Source organism: Heterocephalus glaber, unplaced genomic scaffold, assembly GCF_053883595.1.
Source record: "Heterocephalus glaber isolate CG9 unplaced genomic scaffold, H.glaber_assembly_v1.0 deba00001553, whole genome shotgun sequence".
Classification (NCBI taxonomy): domain Eukaryota; kingdom Metazoa; phylum Chordata; class Mammalia; order Rodentia; family Bathyergidae; genus Heterocephalus; species Heterocephalus glaber.
The window spans coordinates 2901230-2919421 of record NW_028258344.1 but is presented as its reverse complement, the minus strand read 5'-3'; the positions used below and the strand labels follow the sequence as shown (position 1 = coordinate 2919421).

Sequence of the window (18192 nt, the reverse complement as noted above, 5' to 3'; positions counted from 1 at the left end):
TGGGCTCCATGCGGGTCTTGGACAATCTCCCAGGGGGAGGGCTGAGGCCCGAGGCCCGCAGGCTCCCTTACCTGAGGAGCTGGAACACTGGACTGCACGCTTTCCTCCTGGTCAGCTCTGTGGGTAGTGTGAGGCCCATGACTGCACAGGCACCTGCCCCACAAAGTGGGTGTCGCCATTGGCCGAGAGGGCGGGGCCTGCAGGCAGTGGGCCTGTCAGTTGGAGTCGGGCCTGTCAGTTGGAGTCTGGCCTTGATCGGCCCAAGGTCCAGTTACCAGAAATGGATGGGGGGGGGTTAGTCACTGTGGAGGAGTGCAGGGCTGAGGCACTGGGACAGAGGGGAGCTGAACTGAACTGGGTTTTAGGAGTGGAAGGGCTGCATCTGCAGAGGGGGCCAGGGATGGGGGTGTGGCCAAGTTCCACCCGGCCCGGCTAGGCCCCGCCCCTTCCGCCAAATGCCCCCCCCACGTTTCCGTGCGCAAGCCCAAGCGGTCACGTGTTTTGCACGTCCCACCCCGTGCGTCTCTCCGTGTTCCCGCCGTGACGAAGGTAAGGAGCGGCCTTCGGGCTCGGGCCCTGAGAGATGGTTCTCTGGGGCCTGAGGCCTGAGGACTGGCCATGTTCGGCCTCCTCTCCGCCCCCAGGACCCCGCCGCTGCTCCACTCTCGAGCTCCCGTGGTCCGGTGGGGCCTTCCCCTCTCTCCCGTGGCCCAGCCCGGCCCCTCCCCTCCTCTCCCCCCCCACTGCCCCGCCACCCCCCGCATCCTCCTACCAGTCTTCTCCCGGGTCTCTTCTCCCCTACCCCGCCCTTCCTCTCTTCCTGTGCCCTCTTCTCCCTCCTCTTCCTCTTTTCCTCCCCACCCCGCCCGCTGCCTCTCCATCTCCTAAGATCTGTTCTGCCCGCCCAACCTTCTTTCCCTTGGGACCGGTGTTGGGTGGAGGCTGTGTGTTTCTGTAGTGTGCAGACCATAATGAAGTGTAATCTTTTCCTCTTGCTAAACCTCCGGAGCATCAGGTTGCAGCCCTGCCTTTGTCCTCAGCGCCAGTTCCTCGGTGGTTTGGGGCCCGAGGACTCACCCACTGCCCTCACCACTCCAGACACCTAGCACCGGAGGCCCCTACCTGGGACATCTGGCTGCCACACTCCGTGACGCGAGGCTGCTGCGTAGGACTCCGCACGTCCACCCAGGATGCCCAGCTGACCATGCCCAAGGCCTTCCTTCAACTTGACCGGCAGAACTAACGGGGCCCAGCAGGTAAGGAGGGCTACAGAAGTGAGGAGAAGCGTCACCATCGATTGGGGGAAAGGGGAGGGCCGGCTGGGCAGAGGTTACCCAATGCACCAGAAAACCAGGGTCGGATATGTATAGTGTCATTGTTGAAATTGTGGATGTTGAGGTTTGTGTTACTGCTTGGCATCCGGTTCGGACCAGTTAGGCGATTGATAATGTGGTGTCAAGAAAGCCATTGGATTTTCAAAAAGATACTGCAGTCCTCAGACCATTTTCCCTTTCACCACTTACCCTGCCTGGGAGAAATAGTCACTTTCTATTTACATCCAGTTTTTGGTATCTTCAACTCATTCTGGGACCGTTTCTTTGCCATTTGGTTCTTTGTTTTTTGTACCGGGGACGGAACTACTGGGGACATGGTGCTTGGGAGGCAGGCGGCGGCACCACTGAGCTAAATCCCTGGGCCCTGGGACTGTTTCGTCTTGGCACATCATTGACAGATATAGAGGATACACATTTTTGCTTGAACATCTATTTTAAGTTCTTTGGTGTGTCTACCTAGGCATTACTAGTAAGTGAAACGGCTTTCCTTCTTGTTGAGAAAATACCAAACTGTTCCCTACACCGGCCGCAACAGGTGTCAGGGCTCCACTTTCTACCCATTCTTACCATCACTCGGTTAGCTTGCACGCTTCTGACGAAAGGTGCTCTAGTCCGAATGTAGGGGAACCTCACCCGTGCATAGAGCTTGTTTCCTTCCTGATTGTGATGTGTGAAGCGCCTGTTTCTGTGTTCACGTGTGAGGGTGGAAGGAGTCCTGTGACATTCCTAGAGGAATCAGGTCATTTTCTCAGTTGTCCGGTTTCAGTTCTCACATTCGGTGAGGCGACTCTCCGCAGAACCACAGTTCTTCCCAGGAGAGCGGTCATCTCGGCAGGCTTTGCGGTCTCCCTCCCTTGGCTGTGCAGCAACAGTCTGATCCCAGTGTGCTCATAGCACTCTGTGCCCTTTCCCACGCTGCATCAACTCCCTTTTCATGACCAGCTGCTGTAGGTCAACAAATCCTACCTTTTTTTTTTCCAGGGCTCTGCCTCCACCGGTGAAGCAGCCCCGTGTTCTTTGTGGAAGGTGGGCTTAACAGCAGTCTGTGGCCGCCACTTTGGCCTTGCTCCCACCTGCCGCAGTTTCCCAAAAGCCTCCCCATGGATTCTGTGAGCCAGGTCACTGAGGTGGGTGTGCGTGGGTCTCTGTGCCCCAGTGCCGCCGCCTGCACTCCCACCCTCATGCCTGTGGGATCCCTGTCCTCTGCATGGCTCCTGCTCCTTCCTGGGTTTGCTCCTTCCAGTTATGCCCTCTCCTGTCCCCCACCCTGGGCCCTTCTGCTCTGGGTCTCTCCAGCCCAACCCTTCAGTTCCCACCGGCCGCCTGCATTCACGCTCCTCCACACACCAGTTTCCTAAATTGATCACTCTGTGCTTATCTGTCTCTTTACCCTGTCTGTCCTAAAATGCTTCCAGACAAGTGACTTGAATGAGGACTTGGCCAGATCACTCAGCAGGCAGATGTTTTACCTGCAGAAAGACCTGAGAACAGAGAGACAGGCAATTTTCTGAAAGTATTTCTGTCTTTTAGTGGTGTGGTGAGGCATTTTATTTTTCAAAACTTATAAATAGATATGACCAAATAATCCTTCTGCTAACTGACCTATGGTTTATACAAAGAAATTGATGCTAAGTTAAGTAATTTTTTTAATATAATGAACTATGATGGTAGAATCCATTAACCCTTGGAGTTAATTTTTATTTGTCATCAAACAAATTGTGATCTTTGTTTTCTTGCCTACAATGTGTGTGTATGGGATGGGATTTATAGTCTCTTTTGGCTTGAAATTATATACCTGTATGGTGTGGGTAGTATGGACCAGTCTTTTTCTATTGTTTTATTTAATCCTCATTGCAGTCTTTTGAGCCAGATATTATTTCCCCTCATTTACAAAGGAGCACATAGAGGTACAGAAATATGAAGTAATTTGTCCTGAGATGCACAGTTAAATGCTGAAGGCAGGAGGTGAACTTCTACAGTAGATGCTGGAGTCTGCTGGTTTAATCAATATGCTATTTTTCAAAATTCTTTGCAACAGCCTAGGATTCAAAGCTGCAAATCTTTGAGGTAATATATTGCAATTTTTCTTTACATTATTGGCATTATCTGAGGGGGATTGTTCACACAGACACACACACACACACACACACAGACACATACACACACACATACACACACACACACACTGCTCCCCTGTCTCTCCCAACCACTTCTGTTCATATGAACAGTGGTAGTGGTACAGATTTACAGGGCCACAAAATTTTACACTCCCCACATGGCTTCTTATGTCTCAGAAGATCAGAGAACTAAACCAGGAAATAGAGTAATTGTGATATTAACTACAAGGATTTCAATGAAGTTTCATCAACTTGAAGAAAATGATAGTTAAGAAGTAAAATTTCCTGACAAAATATTCTGAAGTAGAGGTCTTCCACTTTTGAAACTATAAGGATTACTCCAAGAGTTGTTCAAAGTTGGACCCCATCATAATGACTCTGCTCCAATATGTTAGTTTTTAATCTGAGTTTTTAATCAGTTTTCTAGGTGACTAATGCAACTAGATCATGTTAAAGAACAACTGTCTTGAAGACTATCTGCAGGGTTTAGGTGATAGAAGCATACTCAGTTATTCTAAAAAAATGTTTTCTTGCAATCTTTGAAGTATTCCCAAAAATTCTTATCCTTTTTTTTCTTCTTTCTTTTTTTTTGGTATCAGGTATCAAACTCAGGACCTTGCACTTGCGAGGCAGGCACAGCGCCACTGAACTAGATCCCCATCCTTATTTTTACATGTTTTTAAGTCCAAATTCAAAGTTGATGTATCTGTCTTCTTGACATCTCTCCCTAGCTATCTATTAGTCATCACATACTTGGTGGAATACAGAGCACTTGACTTTTTCCCTGAATATCATCTTTCTTTATATTTTCCATTTTCCAAATGGTATTACTAATCACTTACTTAGATAAAAAAGAAAAATTGAGAAGTCATCCATGTCTGCTTTTCTTCTGTGTAGTTTCTCATCCCTATTTCCCATTCCTTCCTAGAAATTTTTACTTTATTGGTATGTTAAACCCCTGTTCCATCTCCAAAATATGTCTTTCATTTGTTTAGTCTTCTCTGTTCCCACTATCATTATCTTACTTCATGGCAACAGCACATCTCACCTGAATTTCTGAGGCAAGCTTGGGATTGATCCTTTTGTTTGTGATTTGACTACTCTAGTGGACATTTTAGATAGCAGCCAGTAATTATTCAAATGTGCTAATCATACCACAACACTTGCCCTACTTGAAACACACTGATGGCTTTGCATTGTAATAGAATAAATTTCACACTCCTTGTCACCACTTGGCTTCTAAGAGTCTTTTTTTTTTTTTTTTTGTACCGGGGATCGAACAGGTCCCTGTGCTTGTGCAGCAGACAGCAAAACCACTGAGCTAAATCCCTGACCCCGTCACCACTTGGCTTGCTTCAGATACATCAGCTTTTGAGTGTTTCTGGCCAGGGTTTACCCATTCTGGGGTATCTGTACTCAGGATATCATCTACCTACAAGCTTTTCCCTTGGAATCTCTCGTTCTGTTTCTTAGAACTCAGTTAAATTGTCACCATACCACAGAGATGGTTCCTGACTTCTCTAGACACCTCCTCCCTCATTAATCTTTCCCACAGAGCTATGTGTATTTCCTCATAGCATTTATCACTATCTAAAATTATTTGTTTACATGTTGCCTATTTCTGCTGATAGAATGTGACCTCCATGGAGTTAGCAGCCTCATTTGTCTTGTTCTTTGTATCCCAGTGCCTGGTACCACACCCGGAATTTACCAAAGACCTTATAAATATTGGTTGCATTTAAATCAGATGTTAAATTGTTTGACTATTTCCTTTTTTTTTTTTTTTTTGCAAAATATGTGAAATAGATTATGTAGATGATGGTTTAATTCATCTGGAAAAAGAAACAGATAGATATAGGTGCAGTATATCTCATTTGTCCCCCTAAAGCCCGATACAGCACAAGCTGTTAAATTATAATTGAGCCCATCCACACTGATCCCACCCATGCTGATTAATTCTAAGAAGAGGGAATTTTCTAACTTGTGGCTTTCTTTTCTGCAGACAAAAGGCAGCTGTTTTCCTGATGCTTGAGCCAGCCCACTGTGCTCCCAACAGCCCTCCTAGCACAGCTGCAGAGAGTCCCCTGAGTGGGTCCATTGAGTATAATGGTGGGTTTTCCACTCCAAACAATTATGGAAACAAATCATGATGACCTACTTCGTGCCCTCCTCCGCATTGCAACTCCTCATCTGGTGTTAGCTCAGAAAGCATCCTGTGGTGGAAATGTGATTGCACTTTGAATGATTTGACAAAGGAAACACCAGTGCATTCCTCCAAAGGCTGCATGAGGGTAATTCTCTTTACTCAAATGTTAGACACAAATTAAGTTCAAGTTCTTTCAAATAATGAAATGCTACTTTTTTTCTACCAAGAGCTCAGAATTTCTGAAAATATAAATCTCTTTGAAGTCTGCCACTTTGCATTTAAAGAAAACTAACTATGCTCTCTAAGTCAAAGGGGTCAAGTAAAAGAATTATTAAGAATCTTTATATTTGGAATTACTTTTAGTTGTTGTTGTCTTGCATTCAATGCATTTTTCCTCCATCTGGTAGAACATCTTGATTTTTCTTTGGCAAAGAGTCATTCTCTACCTTTTAGTCTAAGTGATTTAGCTGGGATGAGTTCATTCTGGATATAAGAATGAAACAATTCACAAACTGCATCAATCAGAATGTCTTTCTCTGGAATTTTCATCTTGAGTGGAGCAACTTCAAGACTGAAAATGTAGTACATGACTGAAAGATAATTCATGATGGGTGGGTGCTGAAGAGATTCTCCATTGGCTTCTATCACAAAGTTCCCAGAACTTCTGGTTCCTTGTGGTTTCAGAGACCTACTCCTTACGTTTCTCTTTCCATTGTGTGAGCAATTCATTTATTGAAATTGTAATGATCATCTATTAATGTATAATATCTTACCCCAGAGTTTGGTGGTAATGATCTTATATTAAACTCATTTTTCTGTAGGTCAGGAATTAGGGCAGGACATAGTCAGGGAGTGACCTATGCTACATTATGACTGAAGGCCCAGTCTGTAGGGTGCCCTTGGCTTAGGATGGCTGGATGGTTGTCAGTTTTATATGTCAATTTTGGCTGTTGGTTGGATTTTCCATTTTTTCCATATTATATTCCTTAGGCATGGAGTATGTAAGAGTGATTCACATATCTGGTACCTCGCCAGGGCTGACTTGAATATCTGAGGATAGCTGGCTATCCGTTTCTCTCCTTGTGTCTCCTTGCATTAAGAGTTGGTCTTCTCCATTATGCAATTTATAGACTAGTCTGAATTCTTTCAAGGTGTCTGGCTTTCCTCCGAGTAGGTGTACAAGAGTCTAAGGAGGAAACTAAAAAACTATTTCTACCTGTGCTTAGATAACATTTGTTCTGTTCAATTCTATTAGATAGAAATGAGTCACAGAATGAACCAGATTAAGGAGAGGCAGCTAGGTAAGCACATAAGTTTGAGGGATGTGGCTCCTTTGAGTGTCTTTGGAGACTGGCTAACACCTCAGTAAATTCTTTTGGAATTTTTTTCTTACTGCTAAATAATCAGATTTTTTAAATTCATACCTTGTACAGGGAATCTGTGATGATATTTCTCAGATTTTAAATTTCACATAATAAGAACTAAAGTAATGGGTACCTACATTGGGTTATCACTTTTTAATTTTGTGAGTAAAAATATTTTTATAATAAATTTCATCAACATTTAATGAATAACAGGAGATTAGATACTAAAATGTAGTGAAGACCTAAACTCATAATCAAGAATAATTTATTCCTTTCTCTTAAGAATAACTCATTTCTTCTAAATCAAAATGCTTTCTGAAAAACTTTTTCTTTCTTTTGCCCCAGAGCCATGAAAACTTTCTCACACATTTGCAGTACATTAGTCATAGTCTACTGAAGGGCTTTTGAGAACTGCTGCCTTCTGGGATTCAAATGTCTAAATGTGAGAGTCACAGAGGTTGCTGCAGATATTCTGAGAAGGATGCAGAAGAAAATGGGCTGAGAGAATCATCATAGAAAAAGTTGGAAGGCGGAGAAGAGGTAGAATTCCTTCAAAGAATGGGGAAATAAAAAACATTACAGAAAGCAAAAGGACAGGCATTTGTTGAAGTTTAATGATGTCAGTGATTTCAGATGTGTATAATTTAATCTTCATCGTAGTACTGTTAGATGAGAATATATGCTCCATGTAAAGATGAGGAAGTCAGTTCAGGAAGGTTGAGAGAATTACTCAAAGTCCTTAAGCTAATACATGGCTGGATCAGGACTCAGGTAACGTTTTCTCTGAGTCCAAGAATTATTTCACTGCATTGAAAGGCCCTAGCAGTGATTAAGCATCCAGACCTACAGTGAATATTCAAGATACATTAAGTGAGCATCACTATCTTCTAAAGACATGATACAATACATAGAGACACAGGTATGCTTACCTGCAGGGAACTTATTGTTTATCTCTCAAAATGGACAATGAAGTGACAAGACATTATGAGGAGTGCCATAGGGGCACATGGAGTCAGAACACAGGATGTTTCTGAAGCTAATGAGTAGCCCTTTATCCAATTCCAGAAAGTCAACAAAGGTTTCTCAGGAGGAAAAATGTGTTAGACGGTAGTGCAGGGTCATAAGAAGGGTTGCTTAGGGAAGATGGGAAAATCTAGAAATAAGAAGTAGCAAGGGCTACCTTTGAGGCCCTGCATGAGATTCAGTAATAGCAGGAGTTACTAGTAAGTGTGCAAAAGCCTAGGTGTTTGGAAATGGTGACACAGGCAGGGACCACCTTTTGACAAGCCAAGGAGCCATCATCATTTTCCCATCCTATCTAGTGTAAAAAAAGTGGGAGGTGTGCTGCTGTGTGTGCTTTTACAGCGAGAACTCCTTTTGATAGCCGTAAACCAATGACTGAGGTAAAAAGTAATACTTCTCAGCATTCACTCTCTTCACATCCACTTTTTTCTCTTCCTCTGATGACTGGTGAGGTTAATCTAAAAGCCAGGATATATTTTCATATAAGGTACTAAGTAAAGAAAACAACATTCTTATAAAGGGTCAGTCATATTCAACTTTAGTATATGTGCTGCCAAAGCAAGCACCATATACAACTTTAAAGTGTGAGAATTCCATTCTTTTATTATCTAGGACTTCTTTTTGGATTCAACTCAATCTGATTTGAAACAAATAAAAGCTTAACCACAAAAATACAAAACCAAAGATTTACTGATTTCTTCAATAAGAGAGTCCAGGGGTGCAGTAGCTCCAGAGACTCAAACTCCAATACTGGAGATTCTCTTCTTATCTCTCGAGTGTGCTTTGCTCTGTTAGCTTCTATTTTAGTGGGATTTTCTCATGTGATGGTTATATTACTGCCAAAGGATGAAGTCTTCAGACTGCCCAGGCATGGGGCATGGAAAGGTAGGTTTCTGCCCTCAGACCCATTGGAAATAATATAGACTAAGAATGGGTTTATAGTGGTATCATGGAAAATCCAGATTTTGTTAGCACACTACGGAAGGATGGATAACAGGGAAAATAATAACTTTCCTTTTGCAATTACATTTTCAAAACAGCTTCAGGATTCATAATAACTAAAATACAGTAGAACTACCATTTCGTTCACAAACATGGCAAAGCCTCATAATATAGCCTTTGTATTTTTGAGATCACCAAATTTTTGTTATATACAAACTTTGAAATCTGTGTGAGGAGTTCTCCAGTATTCTCAGGGAAATTTTCTGTAAATAGAGGTCATTAGATAATAAAATAATTACTTTGACCCACTTTTCTCAGCCACATTGTTAATGTTTTCAAGAGGATGATACAGTAATGACTTGGGATAGACAAGAGCAGGCTGATAAATCCCAGCCTTTGAGCGCCAATCTTGTTTTCTTAGCAGTTTTTCTCTACCTAAAAGGAAGCCGTTATCCTTTGCTTCATCAGATTTGTCTACATATAACACAAGAGCATTTTCTGGTGGGTGGATCTAACACTCTGCAGGGTATCAATCAAGACCCAGTGCTCTGGGCATACAGGGATCCATAATCCTTCATTTTAGCCCTCCTGCAGCTCTGGAAACATTTTGTGTTGTTGTTGCCATCATTAATTGAATGACTGAGCACTCAAAATGAAATATTTGCATATCTGCAGATTAAGCAGTATGAAGGGCAAGTTGGAATTTTTTGTTTTTTGTTTTTTTTTTTTTTGGTACCGGAGATCGAACTCAGGACCTTGCGCTTGCAAGGCAGGCACCAGAACCACTGAGCTAAATCCCCGGCCCCAAAACTTTCAGAATTTTTGTTTTTTTGGTACTGGGGATTGAACTCGGGACGTTGTGCTTGTGAGACAGGCAGCAGAACCACAGAACTAAATCCCCGGCCTGGAATCTTATTAAAAACAACACACTCATTACAGCTTTTGATTTTATAGAATTCCTATCTCTATCCTATGGCAAGAGACAGTTGATGCTTTGAGGTCTTCACTTAGAGAAGACAAGTAGCTTCTCCTTTCATTTCCCTAAATTAAAGTGATTTTGAGTCATTCACATTGGACCACTTTCTACATTAACATTTGTTTGAATTCTTACTTCCGTGCCACAAGACTATGGATGCTTGCCTCACTTTTTCCTTAATCAAACTTTCTTTTGAAGATGTGACTTCAAGTTTCCTGACTGAATGCCTTTGGTCCTACTCTTTTAGGTAGAGTGAAAATAGCTAATTAGTATTTCTTTTCTTCATGATCTTAAGGTTTTCTATATGGGTTATAAAGAAGATTCAGAATTATTATTATTTTCAGGTAATTATCGAAGTTGATTAGAAAAGTCTTTTATTTTAAAATATTGCTCCTTGTTTATTACCAATGAGTGTTCAGATGCCATCTGGAGCTGTTGAGAGAGATGAATTCAAAGTGATTCAATGATATGATTAGGTTACATGATTGGCCACCAGCACTGAAAATGACATCATTAACAGCAAATGGACAGAGGAAATTACCTGCAGTGAGAAGAGAATGTAGAATGAATGTAGAGTTTGACCCAGTGCCACCCTGACTTTTAGCATACAATGTCTCAACCACAGAGTGAGAAAATACTCAGCAGAGAGATGCAAATAGGAGACCTCCATGATACACCACACACTTTCAGTGGATCCATAGCTCCAGGGGTGCCCACTGACTCTTGCTAAATGCACACATGTCATCATATTTGACTACTAGGCAGAAGACAAGAACAGTTCCTATCTCCTGTGCATTTACCAGATCTAAGGTGATGTGCAATGTAGTCTACATCTTTTCTTAATCTCACACCAACCTTATCAGTTATTACTGTTCTGCCTGTTTTAAAGATGACAAACTGAGTCTAAAATATATCATGCATTTTGTCGAAGGTCATACAGCTGGTGAGTGGAAGACCCAACTTTGAATCAAAGTTTATTTAAAGTCCATCATTTTTGACAATTTTAAGATTTTTAATGTCAAGTGAAACTATAAAAGATCAAAGAAAATACTTGGTATTTACAGATTTCTGATCGACATTTTCTGCCTTCAATAGCAATAATGCTAGCTTTCTGGGGAGCCATCAGATGAGTAAACAAATAATAAAAAACAACAAAACCTAATATTTTCAGTTTACCTCCTCAATTAATATGTTATCATTTGATCCTTCCACTGACCCTCTCAGGAGGAAAGGAGTTTCACTAAGTGATTCAGAGAGAGCTGTAGATCTCGATTTTTGGATTTATTCTATTCTATTTTGTGCACATAGGAACTTGGATAAGCTGCGGAATGTGCATGAGGGAGAGTCAGATGTCAATAGTATGGTAATAATAATATTAACAGTGATAAAAATAATAATAGTTAACCGATATTTAGAATTTTGAGCCAAGCCAGGATCTCAGCATTGCCCTTGTTGTATTATAGTAAGTCAATTTTGATGAGGAATCACTCACTTGCAATGAATTACACTAATCCCTGTTACACCAGCCACTGAGTTATGGGAGTTGTGTGAAAACACAACGTTAATGAAAAGAGAATATTCCCAGCATCCTCAAAAGGATCACCATATCTCTTTGTTCCCCACTCCAGTCCCCACTCCTGTTTTCAGGCAACCACCAATCTGCTTTTCATCACTGTAGGTTAGTTTGCATCTTTAATAATCTTACAGAAATGGGAGTAATGCACTACTGCGCTTTGTATCTGCTTTCTATTATGCTCAGTGATGATTTTGAAGTTCATCTCTTTTATTATGTTTATCAAATTGTTTCTTTTCATGGATCAACAGTCTTCCATTTTATAGATATATCATATTTTGTCTATCCATTATCCTCCTGTTGATGACATTTGGGTTGTTTTGTATATGGCTATTCTGAATAAAGCTTCCATGAACCTTTACTTACATATCTTTTCATGTTTTTGTGTCCCTTGGGTTACATACCTAGGAGTGCAATGGTTGAGCCCTACAGTAGATTTATATGTAACTTCTCAAGAAACTGCCAAATTTTTTTCAAAGTGGTTACATAATTTTGTAGTGCCATAATCTGTGTATGAGAGTTGTTCTATATCCTTATTAATGTTTTTTATTTTCTTTTTGATTATTAACATTCTAATTGGTTCAAAGCTTTATTTCATTGAGGTTTTAACATGAAATTCTTTGATGTTAAGAGATACTGAACGTTTTTTCAGGTGACTCTGAAATTCATGTATTTTTCATGAAAATTTCATTAAAATTTCTTTTTTTATTATTAAGTCACAAGATATTCTGAATACAGTTACGTTATAATGTAATGTATTTCAAATATATATTTTTAGTTCTTTGCCTTGTCTTATTTTCCTAATGTCTTTCAAAGGGTAAAATGTCTAATTTTGATAAAATCCAATTTATCAAATTTTTATGGTTTGTGTCACTTCATTTACTTCAGCTCATTTAACTTTTTCACCAATCTTAGGTCTTTAATTGTCTGTATTTCTTGGATGATTAGAACTAAATCTTCCAGAGAGTATGTGAGTTGTCCAAACTACTCATCTAAGAATATGAAGTTCAAGCCATTGAAAGGATAAAATGAAGTCAAAGGAATGCAGTCAGGACAGCAGAACCAAGAATCATAAAAGTCAGTGTAGGCAAATGTGAAAGGCAGAAAGTAGGACAATTTCTTGGATTCTGTCTCAGAGAAGATGATTCATTTCCTGACAGGAGTTTGAGATGAGGATTAACTCAAGTCTTTCTTGTCTGAAAAAATGTTTCCAGGTGGAAGGACCTGTGTTCTGCATGTGCCTGATTGTAATCATAAGGATGAGAATAGACACCAGGTCTCCTTACCTCGAGTCCAACCTTCTGTCTTTTCCTCTGGAACAAAATCCTTGCCACAGCCAGGATATCATGATTTCAAATCTTTTTAAAAAACACTATGTGTAGCTTCGTGAGACAGAGCTATGTTTTTTCTTCTTAGAATACAATTGGACATGACTATTTTGAAATACAAGTGCCAAAGTAGTTTCCCTGACTTCACAAGAACCACAAGGTATTAAGCAGTCACTTTTCAGCTTCAGCCTACGACAACTCTTCTCAGAGAAAAACCTAAGGATGCCTCCTTTCCCGTCCCATTTCCTATTACACAGGCAGGAGTCACTAATTGCAGTTGATTACTTCATCATAACTGCATCTCACTGTTTCTCCTGCCATACTGCTCATCCTAACCCACTGTTCAGAACTGTAGGTTTAAGTTTTATAATTCTTTTGTTTGTTTGTTTGTCTTTGTTTTGGGGGAGGTTTTTTGTATTTTTTTTATTAAATTCTTTTATAGGTACATTGTAGGTATACAACACAATTACATTTCTCTTTGGGAATTGTACCTTTATATAATGCATCTTTGATCTTATTTTTTCCCCATTCCTAGCCCTCCACCCCCTCCACCCTTCCCTATTTACAAAGACTTTATTTCCATTTTTTCCATTTCTCAGCATTTTTCCTTTCCCTTCTTTCCTTTCCCCTGCCCCTCCCACTACCCCTACCCCTTTGGACTTTTTCTTCCTATTTTACATTTTCAATTATTCATTCTAATCATTGGTACATTTTAGGTATACAATATAATGACATTCATCATTGGAAATTTGCACCTTTACATAGTCCCTCTTGGTTCTTATTTTTCACCCTTGCCAAGCCCTCCCTTCAACCCCCCCAGTCCTCCCTATTTACAAAGATTTTGTTCCTATTTTTCCATTTTCTCATATTAATCCCATTCCCTTCTATCCTTTCCCCTAGCCCTCCCACTTCCTTCCCCTTTGCCCCTTTTCTTCCTATTTCACATTACCTATCATACATTTAGTCCATATTTACACTTTCAGTTTCTCACACCAGAGAAACTATTCAGTATTTATTCATGTGTGTCCTATTTATTTCACTTAAGAGTATCACCTCAATGTGCATCCACTTAGCTATAAATATCTCTAATTTCTCATTTTTTATGGCTGAGTAGTACTGCATTTTATAAAAAAAAACACATTTTCTTGATCCAGTCTCCAGTTGATGGGCATTTGGGCTGTTTCCAAGTTTTAGCTATTACAAACTGCTGCTATGAACATGGGTGAACATATATCACTGTGGTATGATTCTTTTAATTCTTTGGGGAAGATCCCCAGCAGTGGAATAGTGAGGTCAAATGGGACTTCCAGTCCTAGTTCGTTGAGGTATCTCCATATTGATTTCCACAGTGGTTGCACCAGTCTACACTCCCAGCAGCAGTGGAGCAGGGTTCCTCTTTCCCCACAGCCCCGCCAGCATTTGTTATTGGTTGATTTCATGATAGCAGCCATTCCTTCTGGAGTGAAGTGGAATCTCAGTGTTGTTTTCATTTGCATCTCTTGAATGACCAGTGATGTTGAATATTTTTTCATGTATTTATTTGCTATTTCTACTTCTTTGTGTGAGAAATGTCTGTTCCTTTCAGATGCCCATTTTTGGATTGGGTCTTTCAATTTGGGAGGTCTGATCTTTTAAAGTTCTTTATAGATTTGAGATAGTAGACCTTTGTCTGAGGAAGAGCAGGTGAAGATTTTTTCCCACATTGTGGGTTGTCTCTTCACACTGCTGGTGGTTTCTCTTGCTGTGCAGAAGCCTTTTAATAAGAGATCCCACTTGTTGATTGTGCTAGTTCATGGGCAACTGAGGTTTTGTTCATAAAATCTTTTCCTACACCAAAGTCTTCAAGGGTTCTACCTAACCTCTGTTCCAACTGGTTCAGAGTTTCTATTTTAATATTTATATCTTTAATCCATTTTGATTTTAGTTTAGTGCATGGTGAGAGATACAGGTCTAGTTTTAATCTTTGGCAAGTTGAAGCCCAGTTTTTCCAGCACCATTTATTAAAGAGGCTATCTTTCCTCCAGTGAGGGTGTTTGGCTCCTTTATTGAAGATGAGTTGGCTGAATGTGTCTGGCGTTGTTTCTGCATCTTCTAATCTGTTTCACTGGTCTTCAATTCTGTTTCTTTGCCAGTACCATGCTGTTTTTATCACAGTAGCTTTGTAGTAGAGTTGCACATTGGGAATTGTGATACCCCCTGCCATGTCTCTGTTACCTAGAATTGCTTTTGCTGTTCTGGGTCTCTTCTTGTTCCAAATGAAGTTTTGCATTGTTTTCTCAAGGTCCATGAAGTATGCTGCTGGGATCTCAATTGGAATTGCATTAAATCTATATAGCAGTTTTGGAAGTATGGCCATTTTCACTATATTGATCCTTCCTACCCAGGAGCAGGGGATGTCTGTTCATTTTCTGATATTATCTCCAATCTCTCTTTTCAGACTGCCATAATTTTCAGAGAAGAGGTCTTTGATTTCTTTCATTAGGTTGATTCCTAGGTATTTCAGTTTTTTTGATGCTATTGTGAAAGGAATTATTTGTCCTATTTCTCTCTCAGTGAGTCTGTCATTTGTGTAGAGGAAAGCTATTGATTTTTGTGTGTTGACCTTGTAACCAACTACTTGACTGAATTTGGTTATTAAGTCTAGAAGACTTTTGGTGGAGTTCTTGGGGCCTTCTATATAAATTATCATGTCCTCTGCAAATAATGACAATTTGACTTCTTCATTACCTATCTTTATTCCTTTTATTTCTTTCTCTTGTCTAATTGTCGTGGCTAATGTTTCCAGAACTATATTGAACAAGAGTGGTGATAGTGGACATCCTTGTCTTGTTCCTGATTTTAGTGTGAAGGATTTCAGTTTTTGACCATTTAGTATGATATTGGCTGTTGGCTTTTCATAGATGGGTTTTATCAGTTTGAGGTAGAGACCATCTGTTCCAATTTTTTGTAGGATTTTTATCATAAATGCATGTTGGATTTTGTCAAATGCTTTTGCTGCATCTATGGAGATGATCATATGGTTTTTGTCCTTGGCTCTATTGATATAGTGTATTACATGGATTGATTTTCATATGTTGAACCATCCCTGCATCCCTGGGATGAATCCCACTTGATCAGGGTGTATGATCTTCTTGATGATCTTCTGCATTCTGTCTGCCAGTATCTTATTAAGGATTTTTGCATCTATGTTCATTAGTGAGATTGGCCTATAGTTCTCTTTTTCAGTTGGGTCTTTCTCTGCTTTGGGGATCAAGGTGATGCTTGCTTCCAGGAATGAATTTGGGAGTATTGCTTCCCTTTCAATTTCATTGAAGAGTTTAAACAGTAGTGGCAGCAGTTCCTCTCTAAATGTCTTGTAGAATTCAGCAGTGAAGCCATCGGGGTCTGGGCTTTTCTTAGTTGATAAGTTTTTAATTACATTTTCAATTTCATTGGTTGATATTGGGTTGTTCAGAATTTTTAGGTCTTCTTTGTTCAAGTTTGGTAATTCATATGTATCTAGGAATCTGTCCATTTCTTCTGTGTTGTCCATCTTATTGGTGTGTAGGTTCTGGAAGTAGGTATTGATGATCCTCTGGATTTCTGGTGGGTCTGTTGTAATTTCACCCTTTTCATTCCTACTTGCATGGATTTGGGCCTTTCCTTTCCTTTTTCTGACAAGGTTGGCCAAAGGTTTGTCCATTTTGTTGATTCTTTCAAAGAACCAACTCTTGGCTTCATTGATTTTTTTGTATCATTCTCTTAGTCTCCATTGCATTGATTTCTCCTCTGATCTTTATAATTTCCTCCCTTGTATGAGCTTTGGGGTTGTCCTACTCTTCTTTTTCTAGAAGCTTGAGGTTCAGCATCAGGTTGTTTTTTTGGACTTGGTCTGTTTTCCTAATATGTGTATTCGCTGCTATGGATTTCCCTCGTAAGACTGCTTTCATTGTGTCCCATAGATTCCAATATGTTCTATTGTCATTGTCATTTAATTGAAGGAACTGTCTGATTTCTTCTTTAATTTCCTCTGTGACCCATTGGTTATTCAGAAGTGTGTTGTTCAATTTCCATGTGTTTATGAAATTTTTTGAGTTTCTTTTGCTATGGATCTCCAATTTCATTGCACTATGGTCTGATAATATTCAGGGGATAACTTTAATTCCTTTTCACTTACTTAAACATGTTCTGTGTGTGAGTATGTGGTCTATTTTGGAGAATGACCCATGTGCAGCTGAGAAGAATGTGTATTCTGATTTTGTGGGGTGGAAGACTCTGTAAACATCTGTTAAGTTCATTTGTTCAGGAGTTTGATTGCGTTCTAGTATTTCATTACTTATTTTGAGTCTAGTTGATCTATCTATTTGTGACAGTGGGGTGTTGAGGTCCCCCACTACAGTTGTATTAGTGCATATATGACTTTTCATGTCTGTTAGTATTTGTTTTATATAGTTGGGTGCACTAGTGTTTGGGGCATAGATATTTATGATTGTCATGTCTTCCTCTTGGATTCTTCCCTTTACAAGGATGTAGTGTCCTTCTTCATCTCTCTTAATCACTAATGGTTTGAAATCTACTTGATCTGCCAAGAGGATAGCTGCTTCTGCTTTTTTTCAGGATCCTGTCGCATGGAGTATTGTTTTCCACCCTTTAACTTTCAGTCTATGAGTTTCCTTTTGAATTAAGTGTGTTTCTTGTATGCAGCATATTGTTGGATTTTGCTTCTTGACCCATTCTGCCAGTCTATTTCTTTTGATTGGTGAATTGAGACCATTAACATTGATGGTTATAACTGATACATATTGACTACTCATTGTCATGACTTTTTCTTTTTGTTGGATTCTCCCCCTTTACATTTAATTTCCTGTTGCACCCAATGGATTCATTCTGCTGTGCTTCCTGGGGTTGTGATTCTCCTTGTCTGTTCCTTGGATATTGTCTAAAATTTTTTGGAGTGCTGGTTTTGTATTCATGAAGTTCCTAAGGTGCTCTTTGTCATGAACATATCTTATTTTTCCTTCAATTTTAAAAGATAGTTTTGCAGGGTATATCAGTCTGGGTTGGAGGCTGTTTTCCTTTAGGGCTTGGAATACATCACTCCAAGCTCTTCTTACCTCGAGGGTTTGCATTGAGAAGTCTGCTGTGATTCCAATGGGCTTTCCCTTATATGCAATTTGTTTCTTTTCTCTAACTGCTTGTAGACCTTTGTTCTTCTGTTGTGTTTCTGGAATCTTAGCAATTATATGCCTATGCATATTTTTTTTTTAATCAAGACTATTTGGAGTCCTATATGCCTCACTTATCTGTATGTCAAGTTCTTTTTCATTGCTTGGGAAGTTTTCTGCCATGACTTCTGTGAACAGTTGTTTTTGTTTGGTTTTTTTGTTTTTGGTACCAGGATTCAACTCGG

The 18192-nt window shown here is 40.1% G+C and overlaps 1 long non-coding RNA gene across 4 annotated transcripts in view; it reads left to right on the top strand.

Annotated features, from left to right (window-relative positions):
• The first annotated feature begins 484 nt into the window (after positions 1 to 484).
• LOC147824119 (uncharacterized) overlaps positions 485 to 18192 on the top strand; it is a 40896-nt gene continuing 23188 nt past the window's right edge. Inside the window, exons 1-4 of one of the 4 annotated variants that reach the window (XR_015442690.1) lie at positions 485 to 549; positions 1016 to 1256; positions 2316 to 2461; positions 5454 to 12168. This is a non-coding gene — a long non-coding RNA (uncharacterized LOC147824119). The other 3 variants (XR_015442691.1, XR_015442692.1, XR_015442689.1) reach the window with 3 other exon arrangements.